Genomic DNA, 14,040 nt, shown 5'->3' on the forward strand with positions numbered 1-14,040 from the left:
CCCAAAGATACAGATGTAGTGAAAAGAAGGGCCATCTGTACCCCAATGTTTATAGCAGCAATGGCCACGGTCGCCAAACTGTGGAAAGAACCAAGATGCCCTTCAACGGATGAATGGATAAGGAAGATGTGGTCCATATACACTATGGAGTATTATGCCTCCATCAGAAAGGAGGAATACCCAACTTTTGTAGCAACATGGACAGGACTGCAAGAGATTATGCTGAGTGAAATAAGTCAAACAGAGAAAGTAAAGTATCATATGGTTTCACTTATTGGTGGAGCATAACAAATAATATAGAGGACAAGGGTAGATGGAGAGGAGAAGGGAGTTGAGGGAAATTGGAAGGGGAGGTGAACCATGAGAGACTATGGACTCTGAAAAACAACCTGAGGGTTTTGAAGGGGCGGGGTGGGAGGGTGGGGGAACCAGGTGGTGGGTATTAGGGAGGGCACAGATTGCATGGAGCACTGGGTGTGGTGAAAAAACAATGAATACTGTTACGCTGAAAATAAATAAAAAATTAAAAAAAAATTAAAAAAAAATAAAAAGTACTTAGGTCTCAAAAAAATAAAAAAAAAAAATAAAAAAAAAAATAAAAAAAAGAACTTCCCTTCCTCCTCCTACCCCCTGTATCACTACTGAGTCATGGAATTTTATTTATTTATTTATTTATTTATATATTTATATTTTTAAAAGATTTTATTTATTTATTTGACAGACAGAGATCACAAGTAGGCAGAGAGGCAGGCAGAGAGAAAGAGGAGGAGGCAGGCTCCCCGCCGAGCAGAGAGCCTGATGTGGGGCTTGATCCCAGGACCCTGGGATCATGACCTGAGCCAAAGACAGAGGCTTTAACCCACTGAGCCACCCATGTGCCCCGAGTCATGGAATTTTAAAACCTTAATCACCAGTTGCAGTGATTATTCTTTTTGATGCCCAGATTTTCTCAAATTCAGTCAATGAGAGCCCTTCAATGGACTTCTGTGTCCCTTTGATGTGCCCCCACCATTATTTGATTACTTCTTTCCTTTCTGATCTAACAAGAGGTCCCAGACTTACCTGGTATTTGCTCTGCTCCGTACTTGGAAACATCAGTTTCTCGTAGGATCTCCTTGAATAGGCAATGATATTTAGAAGTCATGATCTAGACTCTATGTTGATTCATTACTATTAGATGCCATTGTTTTGAGGATCTTTTTAGTACACAGAACTGGGAAAAACAATTTCTAAATCAAATTTAACAGTACGAGTTTTTTAAAAAAGATTTATTTATTTCTTTGAGAGACAAGGGAGTGGGAGGAGGGACAAAGGGAGTGAGAGAGAGAGAGAGAGAATCCCAAGCACTCATCACCGAACACAGAGCTAGATGTGGGGGCTCTTACAACCCTGAGATCATCCCTGAGCCAAAATCAAGAGTCAGATGCTTAACCAGCTGAGCCACCCAGGCTCCCAAGGGTGGCTTATTTATTATTATTATTAATATTGTTAATTAGTTTATTTATTTATTATGTCCCATTAGCCAACATATAGTACGTCATCGGTTTCTGATGTAGTGTTCAATGATTCATTAGTTGCGTGTAACACCCAGTGCTCATCACCACACCTGCTCTCCTCAGGACCCATCACCTGATTCCCCATCACTCCATCCCTTCCCTTCTGTAATCCTGTTATTTTTTTAATGTTTAAGGAAAATTTGCTCCTTTTTTTCTGTAAACTATCTATTCATGTATTTTGCCTATTTTCCTACCAAGTTTGGTCTTTTTCTTCTTTAAGAATTCTGGATATCTTAGAGATATTAGCTCTTTGTCTGTTGCATAAGTTGCAAATATTTTCTTTTTTTTTTTAACAATTTTTTTTATTTGACAGAGATCACGAGTAGGCAGAGAGGCAGGCAGAGAGGGAAAGGAAGGGAAGCAGGCTCCCTGTTAAGCAGAGAGCCCGATGCGGGGCTCGATCCCAGTACCCCGAGATCTTGACCCAAGCCAAAGGCAGAGGCTTTAACCCACTGAGCCACCCAGGCGCCCCGCATAAGTTGCAAATATTTTCACTCAGTACCTCATTGGTAATATGCGATCCCTATTAGCCAGCCTGGAACTAATTTCCGAAGAAGGGCTCCTTCTCCATACAAGCAAAACATGGGCAGAAGAAAATGGAATTCCTGTTTTTTGGGTGCCAGGCACTGTTTGGGGAGCTTTGTGAACATTTTCTCACTCGCCACTTATGAAATATCTTTCAGTATTATTTCTTACCTGAAAACCATATGGCTAATGTGTTTTAGAATTCATTGTTTCACAGCTTTTATAAAGGTGACATGGTACATAAAACCATGGAGCTGCATCTTGAAATCATACAAATAAATATTTCTGCACTGAAATATATGACTATGCCAACTGATTAAGATAAAGACTACAGGGGCACCTGGGTGGCTCAGTGGGTTAAAGCCTCTGCCTTTGGCTCAGGTCATGATCCCAGAGTCCTGGGATCAAGCCCCGCATCGGGCTCACTGCTCGGCAGGGGGCCTTCTTCCTTCTCTCTCTCTGCCTGCCTCTCTGCCTACTTGCAATCTCTGTCAAATAAATAAAATCTTCAAAAAAAAAAAAAGACTACAGAGAGTTTCACTTCCTGATAGGTCAGGTTTTGCATCAAATGAGATATGAGAAGCAGTTTTATTTTTCAGAGCTTCTCCGATTTTGGAATGGGGGATAGGAGATGTTGGTGCTCTATCACCCTTATGTTATAGGCAGGGGGAAGGAGTTCTGGTGTTTTTTAACCAAATACATCCTCTGACTTTCACCCTTTTCTTCTTTTTCTCTTTGTTTTGTAAGGAAGGGGGAGAGAGCAAGCTGGAGAGCTTGAAGACCCAAGTGAGTACCATGAAAACCGTGGTGTCTCTCCACGTCTCCTCTCTCCACCTTCCTGCAGCCAGGGTTAGACTGAGATGTGCAGCCCCTCGGGGAGCCCAATATTCTTCATAACGAATATTTAACCAACATCCTTTATACACTTGTTCAACATCTGTTTAGAGGAAAAGCTGTTTGCTGCATGGGGAAGGATAAAAAAGAAAGATATAGGTGAGAGTGTGAAGCCTCATCCCCAGAGTGCCAAGCAAAGCAGCTCTGGCCCCAAACTTGCGTGCCTCTCTCAGTCAGAAACAAAGCCCTGCAGTTGGTCTGATCTACTTTGCTTAGGTAGATGGTTAGCAACTTGCTATTTCACTGATGTGTCTTTTATGCGATTCTTAGACAATATCCCAAATTACTTCCAGCCACACACTCTCAGTCTCTCTGAGAAGAATTAATATACTGCACATTTCTTTGTCTTATTACTTTTCTGGTTCCCTGGAAGGATTATCCTCCAGACAAATACAGTACAGGCCCTGGTCTGTAATGAAATATTTTGCCAGAAGGGCTTCTTTTGCTTCATTATCTCCACTTATCTGGCTGCATAGGACCTCCTTCGGGACTGTGGAGTTTTATGGTTTTTATATTCTGGTTTTTCATGACCTGTCTCCTTTCTCCATCAAAACCAAACTACCTTGTCTCCTTGTGCCTTAGTGCACTACGGAAAATCTAGTAAGTAGAAGTGACTGGTCTCGTGATCCATCTCTCCCCCAGTTCTGGTCTTTGAATGATACCTTAGGTCCAAAGTGCTCTAATGACAAGCAGGTATTTTAGACCATAGCGTGTAGGTAGAGGGACTGTGAACTGAGGACTTTTACTTTCATAATCAGCACACCACCCTCTGCTCAGTCTTACTCAGTTAGGTGTCCAACTCTTGATTGATTTTGGCTCAGGTCATGATCTTTTAGTTGTCAGACTGAGGCCCATGTCAGTGCCAGGCTCCGCATGCAGTGGGGAGCCTGCATGAGATTCTCTCTTCTCTGTCTGTTTCTCTTCCTCTGTCTTCCCCTCCAAACTTGTGTTCTCTCTCTCTCTTGTTCTCTCTCCATCTCTCAAATAAATAAATAAATAAACCTTAAATAACCAGTCAGAAAAAGACAAACATTCAGATTTTAAAATGGGAAAAGGACAGTAAATATAGAAAAACCTTCAATCTGGGGCACCTGGGTGGCTCAATGGGTTAAGCCTCTGGCTTCAGCTTGGGTCATGATCTCAGGGTCGTGGGATCGAGACCCACATCAGGCATTTGCTCAGCAGGGAGCCTGCTTCCTTCTCTCTCTCTCTCTCTGCCTGCCTCTCTGCCTATTTGTGATCTCTCTCTCTCTTTCTGTCAAATAAATACATTTTTTTTTAAAAGAAACACTTTGGGGTGCCTGGGAGGTTCAGTTGTTAAGCATCTGCCTTCAGCTCAGGTCATGGTCCTGGGGTCCTGGGATCGCGCCCCACGTCGGGCTCCCTGCATAGTGGGAAGCCTGCTTCTCCCTTTTCCACAGCCCCTGCTTGTGTTCCCTCTCTCACTGTCTCTCTCTCTAAAAAAAAAAAAAAAAAAAATCATTAAAAAGAAACACTCCTATCTTACTAGTAATCAAAGGACAAATAAGATTAACATGTAGGATTTTTCACTTTTCACATTGGCAAAGGCTTAAAACCTGATAACATCTAGTGTTACTTGCTCCTTTACTGTCTGAAAGGGTTTTTGTAATTTTCATGTTATTTCTTCCATAAATGTTTCGTAGTATTTGCCAGTAAAACTACTTGGATCTAGGACTTTCTTTCTGGTAAGGTTGTTAATAATTATTTCAATTATTAAAATAGATATTGAATCATTCAGATTTTTGTTTGATTTTGTGTTGTTATATGTTTTTCTTTTTTTTAAAAAAAGATTTTACGTATTTATTTGACAGAGAGAGAGAGAGAAAGAGAGAACACAAGTAGACTGGCAGGCAGAGGAGGAGGGGGAAGCAGGGAGCCCAATCCGGGCTCAATCCCAGGACCCAGAAATCATGACCAAAGCCGAAGGCAGAGGCTTAACCCACTGGGCCACCCGGGCGCCACTAAGGTATATTTTTCAGGGCATCTTTCCATTTCATCTACATTGTTGAATCTGTTGACATAAAACTGCTCATAGTATTTTCTTGTTATCTTTTTTTTTTTTTTAAGAAGATTGATTTATGTATTTTAGAGAGAGATTGTGAGAGATTAGTACAGGGGTAGAGGGAGAGAGAGAATCTCAAGCAGATTCCTTCCTGAGCACAGAGCCCGACATGGGGCTCGATTCCATGACCCTGAGATCATGACCTAAGCCAAAACTGCTGAGGCAAACACTTAATCAACTGAGCCACCCAGGTGCCCCTAACTTTTTCAAGTGTGTAAAATCTGTAGTGATATCTCTCTTTTAATTTCTGATGTTGGCACACAAAAATTTTATATTAAAGGATGATCATCCAAGTGTTTTGTAAAGTAAAGAATTAAAAAATAAAACAAAAGCCTTCAACAATTAAAGATTAGTAAACTAAAAAACTTTATCATCTTGACAGAAGGAACTACTACATGGCCCTTAAAATGATATGAAAACTCTGATGAAATAATACTGCATGCCTGCCTATAGGGATAACTGAAGTTTGAAAGATTGATAATAACAAGTGTTGTTGAGGGTATGGAGCAAATAGAACTTTTTAGTTAATTTAATTTTATTTTATTTTAAATTCCAGTTAGTTAACATACAGTATAATATTAGTTTCAAGTGTAGGACTTAGTGATTCAGCACACAGTACAAAATCCAGTGCTAATCAAGTGCCATCCTCAATCCCCATCACCTATTTCACCCATGTCCCCACCCACCTCCCTTCTGGAGACCACCAGTTTGTTCCTGCAGTTATAAGCCTCTGTCCTGGTTTGCCTCTCTCTCTCTCTCTCTCTTTCTTTATGTGCATTTGTTTGGTTTCTTAAATTCTACATGAGTGATATCATATGATATTTGTCTTTCTCTGACTGACTTATTTTGCTCAGCGTAATTATGCAATTGGAACTTTTATTCAACTTTTATTCAGCTTCCACTGTGGTAGGAGTATACGTTAGGAATTAGAAAACTGTGTGGTAATAACTTAATCAAACTTACACTATGTACACCTTATGATTCTGTATCTCTACTCCTAAATCATAAAATCCCTGCAAGTATTCAGCAACAGACATGTACAATAATATTTATTGCGACTTTATTCATGTTATCCCAGATTGGAAACAATTCCATGCTCTCACCAAAAGTAGAGTGGACAAGTACATTTTAGGTATGTTCACAGAATGGGCTTCTACATAACGATGAAGAATGAACCATTGATACAGACACAGACAATGACATGTCTAAATCTCACAGGCATCATTTGGAGAGAAAGAAGTCAGACACAAAGATGTACAGACTGTATGACTCCATTTGTATAAGTGAGCAGGTAAAATTGACCTATGGTTTTAGAAGTCAGAATAATGGTTACTGATGGCAAGAGAGGTAAAGGTAAAACTTGAGACCAGTTAGAGTAAACGCGAGTGAACTATCAGAAAGTGAAAGTGAGAAAACAATCCCATTTACAATTGGATCAAAAAGAATAAAATACCTAGGAATCTAATTAACCAAGGAGGTAAAAGACCTGTATACTGAAAACTACCTGACACTGCTAAAAGAAATCAAAGAAGACCCAAACAAATGGAACCATATTCCATGCTCATGGGTTGGAAGAATTACCATGGTTAAAATGTCCCCACTACCCAAAACAATCTATAGATTCAATGCAATTCCTATGAAAATTCTAATGACGTGTCATGCGTCCTCTTTCCTGGAGGAGAGCAGTGCCTTGGTGTCAGCTTTCTGCTCTAAACCACGTGAAACATCACGTGATCCTGCAACCACTTTCCAGGACTGGCCGGCAAGTGTGGCAAGATCCTCCCTCTGACCAGGTCGACACCACAGGAGTCCCTGAAAGGCTCAGCCATGAATGGGGTAAATGCAGAGTTCAGATGGAAACATGCTAATCTAATGGGGAAGAGTATGCAGAATTTGCATATATTTTCAAGATAAAGGTTGAGAGTTCCATTAGGTTTCAGGCCAAAGGAAGCTGCTTGAGCCAAGCCCCAGAGTTTGGGGAAGGCTAAATATTCACCCTCCTCCCTGAGCAGAGGCAGTGAGGTGAGAAACTCTGGGGAGCATGCGAGTGTTGCATTTTTCAGCAGAGTAAGCATTCTTCATGTTTGGGGCCCATGACAGAGCCAGGTCCCAGGTATCTGGCTCCCTGTGACAGTTTTCCTGCAGGCCAGAGGTAGATGGGACCCTCCAAAACATGAGACCTGAGGGCCTGGGTCTCCTGGCCTGGGCAGCTGCTCAGAAACCAAGCAAGAGCCATTGATCCTGCAGGAACCACATCGGGCCCATGGAGGTGGAGAGCGCCCTGAGAGAACATCCAGCGGTGGCTGAATCAGCTGTGGGGAGCAGCCCGGACCTGATTTGAAGGGGGGAAGGAGGACACAGAGGTCCTTGTGTCTGTCTGTGGGCATTAAGGCAGGTACTGGGATGCCTTGGACCTAGTGGGGAGGGAGGCCCAGGGAACGTGTATGTGCATTTACACCGTGTGGTCAGCAGAGGGCAGTCTGGCCTCACCCGTGTGAATGTGTGTGTGTGTGTGTGTGTGTGCGCGCGCCTGCTGGCTTATTTCCCCCACTCACAGCAGCCCCATTAATTAAGGACTCTGAGACCCTCTTTTATGGAGACAGAAACAAGCATAAGAGGATTAAATAAGTTGCCTGATCACAAAGCTCTAAAGTGGTGGAGCCGGAATGGGCATCTGAGCAGCCTGGCTCCGGAGCGTGCATTCATTGATTCACTGTGTGCTGAGCGCCTACTGTGTACAAGGCCCTGTGCCCTGTAGTAGCGACATAAATAATATCAACAGAGTTAATCACCACCATATATTGAATGCCCACAGAACTCTATCTACAGTAATAGTGAACATGGTGATAATAGGCGTACCTGGGTGGCTCAGTCAGTTAAGCATCTGCCTTTAACTCGCATCATGATCTCAGGGTCCTGGGATGGAGCCCCGCATCAGTCTCCCTGTGAGGGTGGCTGGAGTGGAGGGGGTTTGGGAGGGATGGAGTGTCTGGGGGATGGACATTGGAGAGAGGATGTGCTTTGGTGAGTGCTGTGAATTGTGTAAGACTGATGAATCACAGACCTCTATCCCTGAAACAAAAAATACATTAAATGTTAAGTAGGAAAAAAAGCTATTGTTCTCCCATTTTAGCAGTACTAGAATGGTTCCTGTTTACAAGACATTTCCATAATAATAAAGTGGTGGTTTCTAGAACATTGATTTTCAGCTGCCTTGGGCCTGAAGAAGTTGAGGAAACATTGTGTGAGTCCTAGGGAGAAATAGTGTAGGAAGTTCAGCTCAGGACAGGGCCCAGGAGAGAGGAGAACATGGGGTTTGTTTACTCTCCTGGGCACCTGGCCCTGCCCACCTGCTTGGCTGTCCCCACCCAGCACATCTGGAGCTGCCAACTCTCTGGGTGTTGTCCTGGATCCCCCAGGGGAGAAGCTGGTGAAAGTCTTCTCTCAAAATGCTCTCATTCCTGGAGGTCCCAGGAGATGCCATGAGAGTCTGATTGGATTGTTTCCCTGTGAGCTTCATCATGTCAAGCCCAAGCTAGTGGGTAGGAGGGTCACAAAGGGAAGTGACAGATCTACTCTGTTGGAGGTGTTCAAATGTCTCGGCCAATACGCGATGACTTTGAGACCATGCAGTCTTCTCACACTAATACCGGAGGATAGTCCAGCCCAGAAGACATATTTGATGACAATTGTATCATCCTCAAATCATTCAGTTCCAATGTTGCTCCTTTTCCTTTCTATTTCTTTACTCCTGTTTCATTGATAGTGGTACTTCTCAATTTCTAAACGTATGGGAATTTCTAGTTAGTTTTTTATCAGTGATTTATAGCACATTATGTTACCACAACATGCTCTGTTGTTGTCTGTGATTTCATGCGTCAGAAAAAAACTTGAAATTTCCCTTATGGCCAAAGTAACTTGGGCACATTTTTGTTTTGTCTCCTATGTGCCTAAAATCAATGTGTCCTCCACATCCATGTGGATATGGATGTGGACAGATGTATGGAGACAGCTGTGGGATTCAGATGGTTTGCCATCAAGATCTATATCTTGTGGATGCTCTGTAGACTGCGTGGAGTTGCTGAGAGAGGGCTGGAACCTCCCACTCTGGTTGTGTATTTGATTGTTGTAGCAGTTTGGCCCTCCTTTGCTTTCTACATTGTTCAGCCAGTGGCTCTCAGATGGGAGTTTGGAAAGGAAGGAGAGAGGGCCCAGAAGAGGAAACAGGGATCTGGGTTGGAGGGAGTAAACAAGAAGGATGGCCAGAGTTCCAGAGAGGACCTGTCGTTGGGATGGCACATGGTGGGGTATCCGGTGGGAAGGGGCTTTGTATAAATGAGGTCACGTGTGGCATCCATGTTGAGCTACTATGGGCAAAGGCAGCTGATTGGTGGAGAGATCACAAAGGTTCTAGGTTGCTAAGGAAACGTTGAAACCCAGGTATGCTTGGTGGAAGATGGATTCTTCATACCAACTGCTCCTGAGAATTTACTTTACCTGCTAATGTGTCCTGCTGACCTCGTTCTTTACTAACCTGCTGACCTCCTAACCTTTGTGAACTGTGCTCCTTCCCCTCAAGTACTTAATTTGACCCTGACACTGTCCCTGACCCCTTCTTCTCCTGACCCACACCTTCCCCAGCCTACCCTCTATTTCCTCCCTATTCCCATCCCTAATTACCACCCTACCCCTTCACCACCCCTCCCTACCCTCCCACCCCTCCCTCCCCTGCCCCCCAACCACCTCCACCTCCTCCCTGGGGCCACAGTACCCCTTAAAAGGACGAGGACATGATGGTGCAAAGGCTGCTCTTCTGGCTCCTCTTGCTCCCGTGTCCCAATTCCCCCCACACAAAGGTGAGTAAACATGACACTTCAGTGGTGTCTTCCTTCTTCTTCTTATTTTTTGAATATGATTTCTTTGAGGAAACGAAAGGGCACAGGTGATGGGGAAGGGCAGGGGGGAGGGAAAGAGAGAATCCCAAACCAGCTGTGCAGTGAGCCCAGAGCCCAAAGAGGGGCTCAGTCTCAGGACCATGAGATCATGACTTGATCCAAACCAAGACTTGGTCACTTAACTGACTGAGCTACTAGTGGTGTCTTCCTTCTGACTGGGTTCTTTCACACGGTGGTTAAATAACAGCTTTTTCTTGAGGTTCCTGATGGGAACCTCAGAAGAATGACAGTTCTTCCTGAAGCCCGGGCACAACAGGGAAGGTTTTTCAGTCAGCCTTAAGGGGTTGTGGCCACAGCCATTCCCATCAAGTGTTGGGTCCTGTCTGTGCTGCTTGGTCCAAGAAGAGTAGCTTTGGTAGGATGGAAACCTGAACACACCTGGTTTATAGTGTCAAGAGGAAGGATTTGTGAAGATATGAAAAGCTATTGAGCTCTTTGTCCTAAATAGGGGGCTTGTGTTAGATGTACGTTATATCTCATTAAAATTGTCTTTGAAAATGTCAGGAACTCTAATTTAATAGGAGCTAGGGGTATTAGATTGGCCCCTGGAAGCCCGATGATGATCCTGCTTCAAGCCTGGTAAATTCAGGGTCCATCTTCTGTATAGTTGGTTTTCCTATCGGCACATTGTTTATATTTGTCATGTTTGACATCCCTGGGTATCTTAAGCATTGGTGTTGGGACTAGAGTGTTAAAAAGCGAAATGTCCTTTGTGCTCTGTGCTTCTGGGTTTGTTGACTTTTAGCAACTTCTGAATCAGCCCTTTCCTTTTGGTCTTGGAGGCTGTCCCCAGGGACCATGTGTCCCTCCAGGTCCATGGAGAACTGAGAATCCCAGAAGACACTAAGTGACCGCATCCTGCTGGGATATATGTCACAGGAAAATCACTAGGTGTGATGTGATCAGGAAGTGAATGAGTTGTTGTTCTTTCTTTGGTCAAGCATGTGCAGAGTGCCGATTTCCCCAAAATAAGAAGGTTCTGGATGTCCTTAGGATTGTCCAAATATAAAGAAATACGTGTTTCCCAGCATGAATATTTCACTCTATGATGAAAAAGTAAAACCTGTACCCCCAGGAGAGAGAGAGAGACAACAGTTAGGGAACACCCCTGGAAATAAGTAGACTTCTTTAGATCTGCTTGTACCAGATTATGAAAGAGGGGTCTGGAAGTGTCGGTGTTCAAGAAGGAACCTTGTATTGAGGCAGACCCATCCCACGTGAAGACGTCTAGTCAAAATAGACTTCATTCTGTTTCATTTGAGTCTTCAGAAGAGAGAATTTCTTGGTCGTCTTGATTGGAATCATTCCCCTCTACCTAGGCTGCATCTCACGGATCAGTTCACCTTTCTCACCCTACCCCATCTCTGAACTCTTGCCGAAACGAACTGGTCTTGCATTCCCCACCTCCACCTGCTCATGGCCACTGTTGAGAACCTAGTGTTTTGGGCCCCACTGGCTATCATCTAGTTAAGAGTCAGCTACTGGTATCAGCATCCAGACAGCTGCCAGATGTACTGAGTGCCCACCACTGGGTGTGTTTTACATTCCTGACAAGATGGCATTTGATACCCATGACCAACCATTGTGCTGACAGCTACTGCTCTCTTTCAGACAGTGGCTCTTCAAAGACAGTGTACGTTTCCCACCAGCACACATTTTCCTGACCTCATCTGTAAGGGCTGAAGAGGAAAATGTTCTAGATTTCAGGAGCTCCTTTCTAGAGAGGTGTGTGTACACAAAATTCAAACTTGGTGTGAATTAGTATGAATTGCATTGTTAGTGTCTTTTACCCTGTAATACTTCTAAATGTAGTTTTTGTAAAATGATGTGTTCCTGCCTTGGTGTTCATATCCAGGAATTTCGTATTGTTTTAGAATTCCTGGGCACCTGGGTGGTTCAGGCAGTTAAGTGTCTGCCTTAGGCTTGGGTCATGATCCTAGGGTCCTGGGATTGAGCCCTGGTTGGGCTCCCTGCTCAGCTGGCAGTCTGCGGCTCAGCCTCCCTCTGCCCTTGCCCCTTTCTCTTTCAAATAAATAAATACATTCTTTAATATTTTCTCTCTTTAAAAAGTTAAATTTTATAGCTTTTATTGCCCGATTTAATTACAATACTAAGAAATAGGAAGAGGAATTCCTCCCATCGGGTTTTTGGAGATCCTAAACCTCACAGATATCCTTAGAACATACATGATCACCTGACTATGCAAATCTTCATGTACTTCAGGAATCTGACATTGGACCGTGATTCAGAAGCAATGTGAGCATTGAAAGAAAACATCAATGTTTTCAGAAACTCAGCAGTAACTCCAATTAATTTTTACTGGAAAATAATTACATCTTGTATTAACGAGCAGCCTCCCTTCTCTCACGTATGTCCTAATCTATAAACATCTGTCCATATAACATGCTCATTTGTACCTCTAGTACATTATATTCATGCTTTCTCTCATTCTTCCATAAGTTTTGGATGTAGTTTTGGAAATGTTCCAAAGGAGTTTATCCAGGTCCTTCATGGATGTACAATAGAAGTCACTGACTTCTTACCTATTCTAAGTTTACATTGACTTACCTTGTCTATTTTATGTTGGCTTATAAATTCTCAAGTTCTGTTAGCTATAGAAAAAAATTTGCAATCTGCTTGTAGGTAACATAAAATCTCCTAAGATTTGTCTATTAGAGTTTGCCTACAGCTTCAGTGTGTTATAATGTATGTGTGATCACAACATCTTTTCAAAGGATACTGTTTGTTGGTATTGGACATAGGTAAGCAACAAGGAAACCGTCACCATGGTAAGATGATAAACACACTCATCACTCCCAAAAGTTTGCCCCAGCTCCTTGGTCATCCCTCTGTGCTCCTTCTCCTCCAGGAGGAGGTAGTTGAGAGGTATGCTTACCTCCTGGAGGCCGGTTGAGAGTTTGTAAAGTAGATTCTTTGTGACAGATACACAGTAAATGTCTTTGAGATTCCTCATTGTCTCAAATGGTATTTCAGCTTGTCCTTTCCTTGCCTGACCATTTCCGTCTTGGCCCTGATGAGATTGAAGTTCTGTGGAAGCTTCTCATTTTAACTGCCTCCTTGGGAACCTGTGTCTTCCTCATTTACCTCTGGAGAACCGTCCTTGCTGTAAGTATACTAATGTACCTTCTATACTTCCATTCATAAATAAGCAGAAAATTTTATAGTCACTGGACATTTTTATGTCCACTCAGTACTACAAATTTCCCTCTAATATGTCAATTTTGATTATCACCTAGATTGATGTAGTTTTAAATTTCTATTGAAGTGCCTTCTTGATCCATATGTTCTTTTTTTTTTTTTTTTTCAGTTCAAGCATAATTGGCAAACAGTGCAATGTGAGTTTCAGGTGTACAACATGACTCAGCAATTCTGTACATTTCTCAGTGCTCACCACAAGAAGTGTACTCTTCTTCCCCTTCACCTCTTTCACCCATCCCTCCACCCACCTGCCCTCCCACCCACGTCTTCTTTAGAAGTGTGCTGTTGAATCTCCCTTTTTTGGCCATTCTCCAGCTACCTTTCTGTTCTCAATCTCTAGTTTGAGTCATCTGTGGTCTGAGAGCCTAGTTCCTGTGATTTTGATTCCTTTGGTGGTTCCCATGTATTGTATGGCCCCGAATATGGGCTCTCTCAGTGACTGTTCCATGTGAGCTTGAGAAGAATGTCTATGCCTCATTGTTGAATCAGGTATTCTGCCGATGTTAGTGGGTGCAGTGGATGGGTGATGCTGGTCAGTTCACCTGTGTTCTCATGGAATTTCTGTATCTCTGGGTCTGTCAATGACTGACAAGAGGGTTTTGAATTCTCCAGCTGTAGGAATGGATTCATCTGTTGCCACCAGCAATATTTTCAGTTTCTGCTTCATGTGCTCTGATACTCTGTTGTTGATGCATGCACATTAGAAATTATTGTGTCTTTTTGGAGAATTGACCCCTTCATCATTGAAATAATGCCCGTCGTTATTCCTGACGGTTTTCCTTACTCTGTGGTGTGTTTTGAAGGATCC

This window comes from Martes martes (assembly GCF_963455335.1).
Source record: "Martes martes genome assembly, chromosome: 18".
Classification (NCBI taxonomy): domain Eukaryota; kingdom Metazoa; phylum Chordata; class Mammalia; order Carnivora; family Mustelidae; genus Martes; species Martes martes.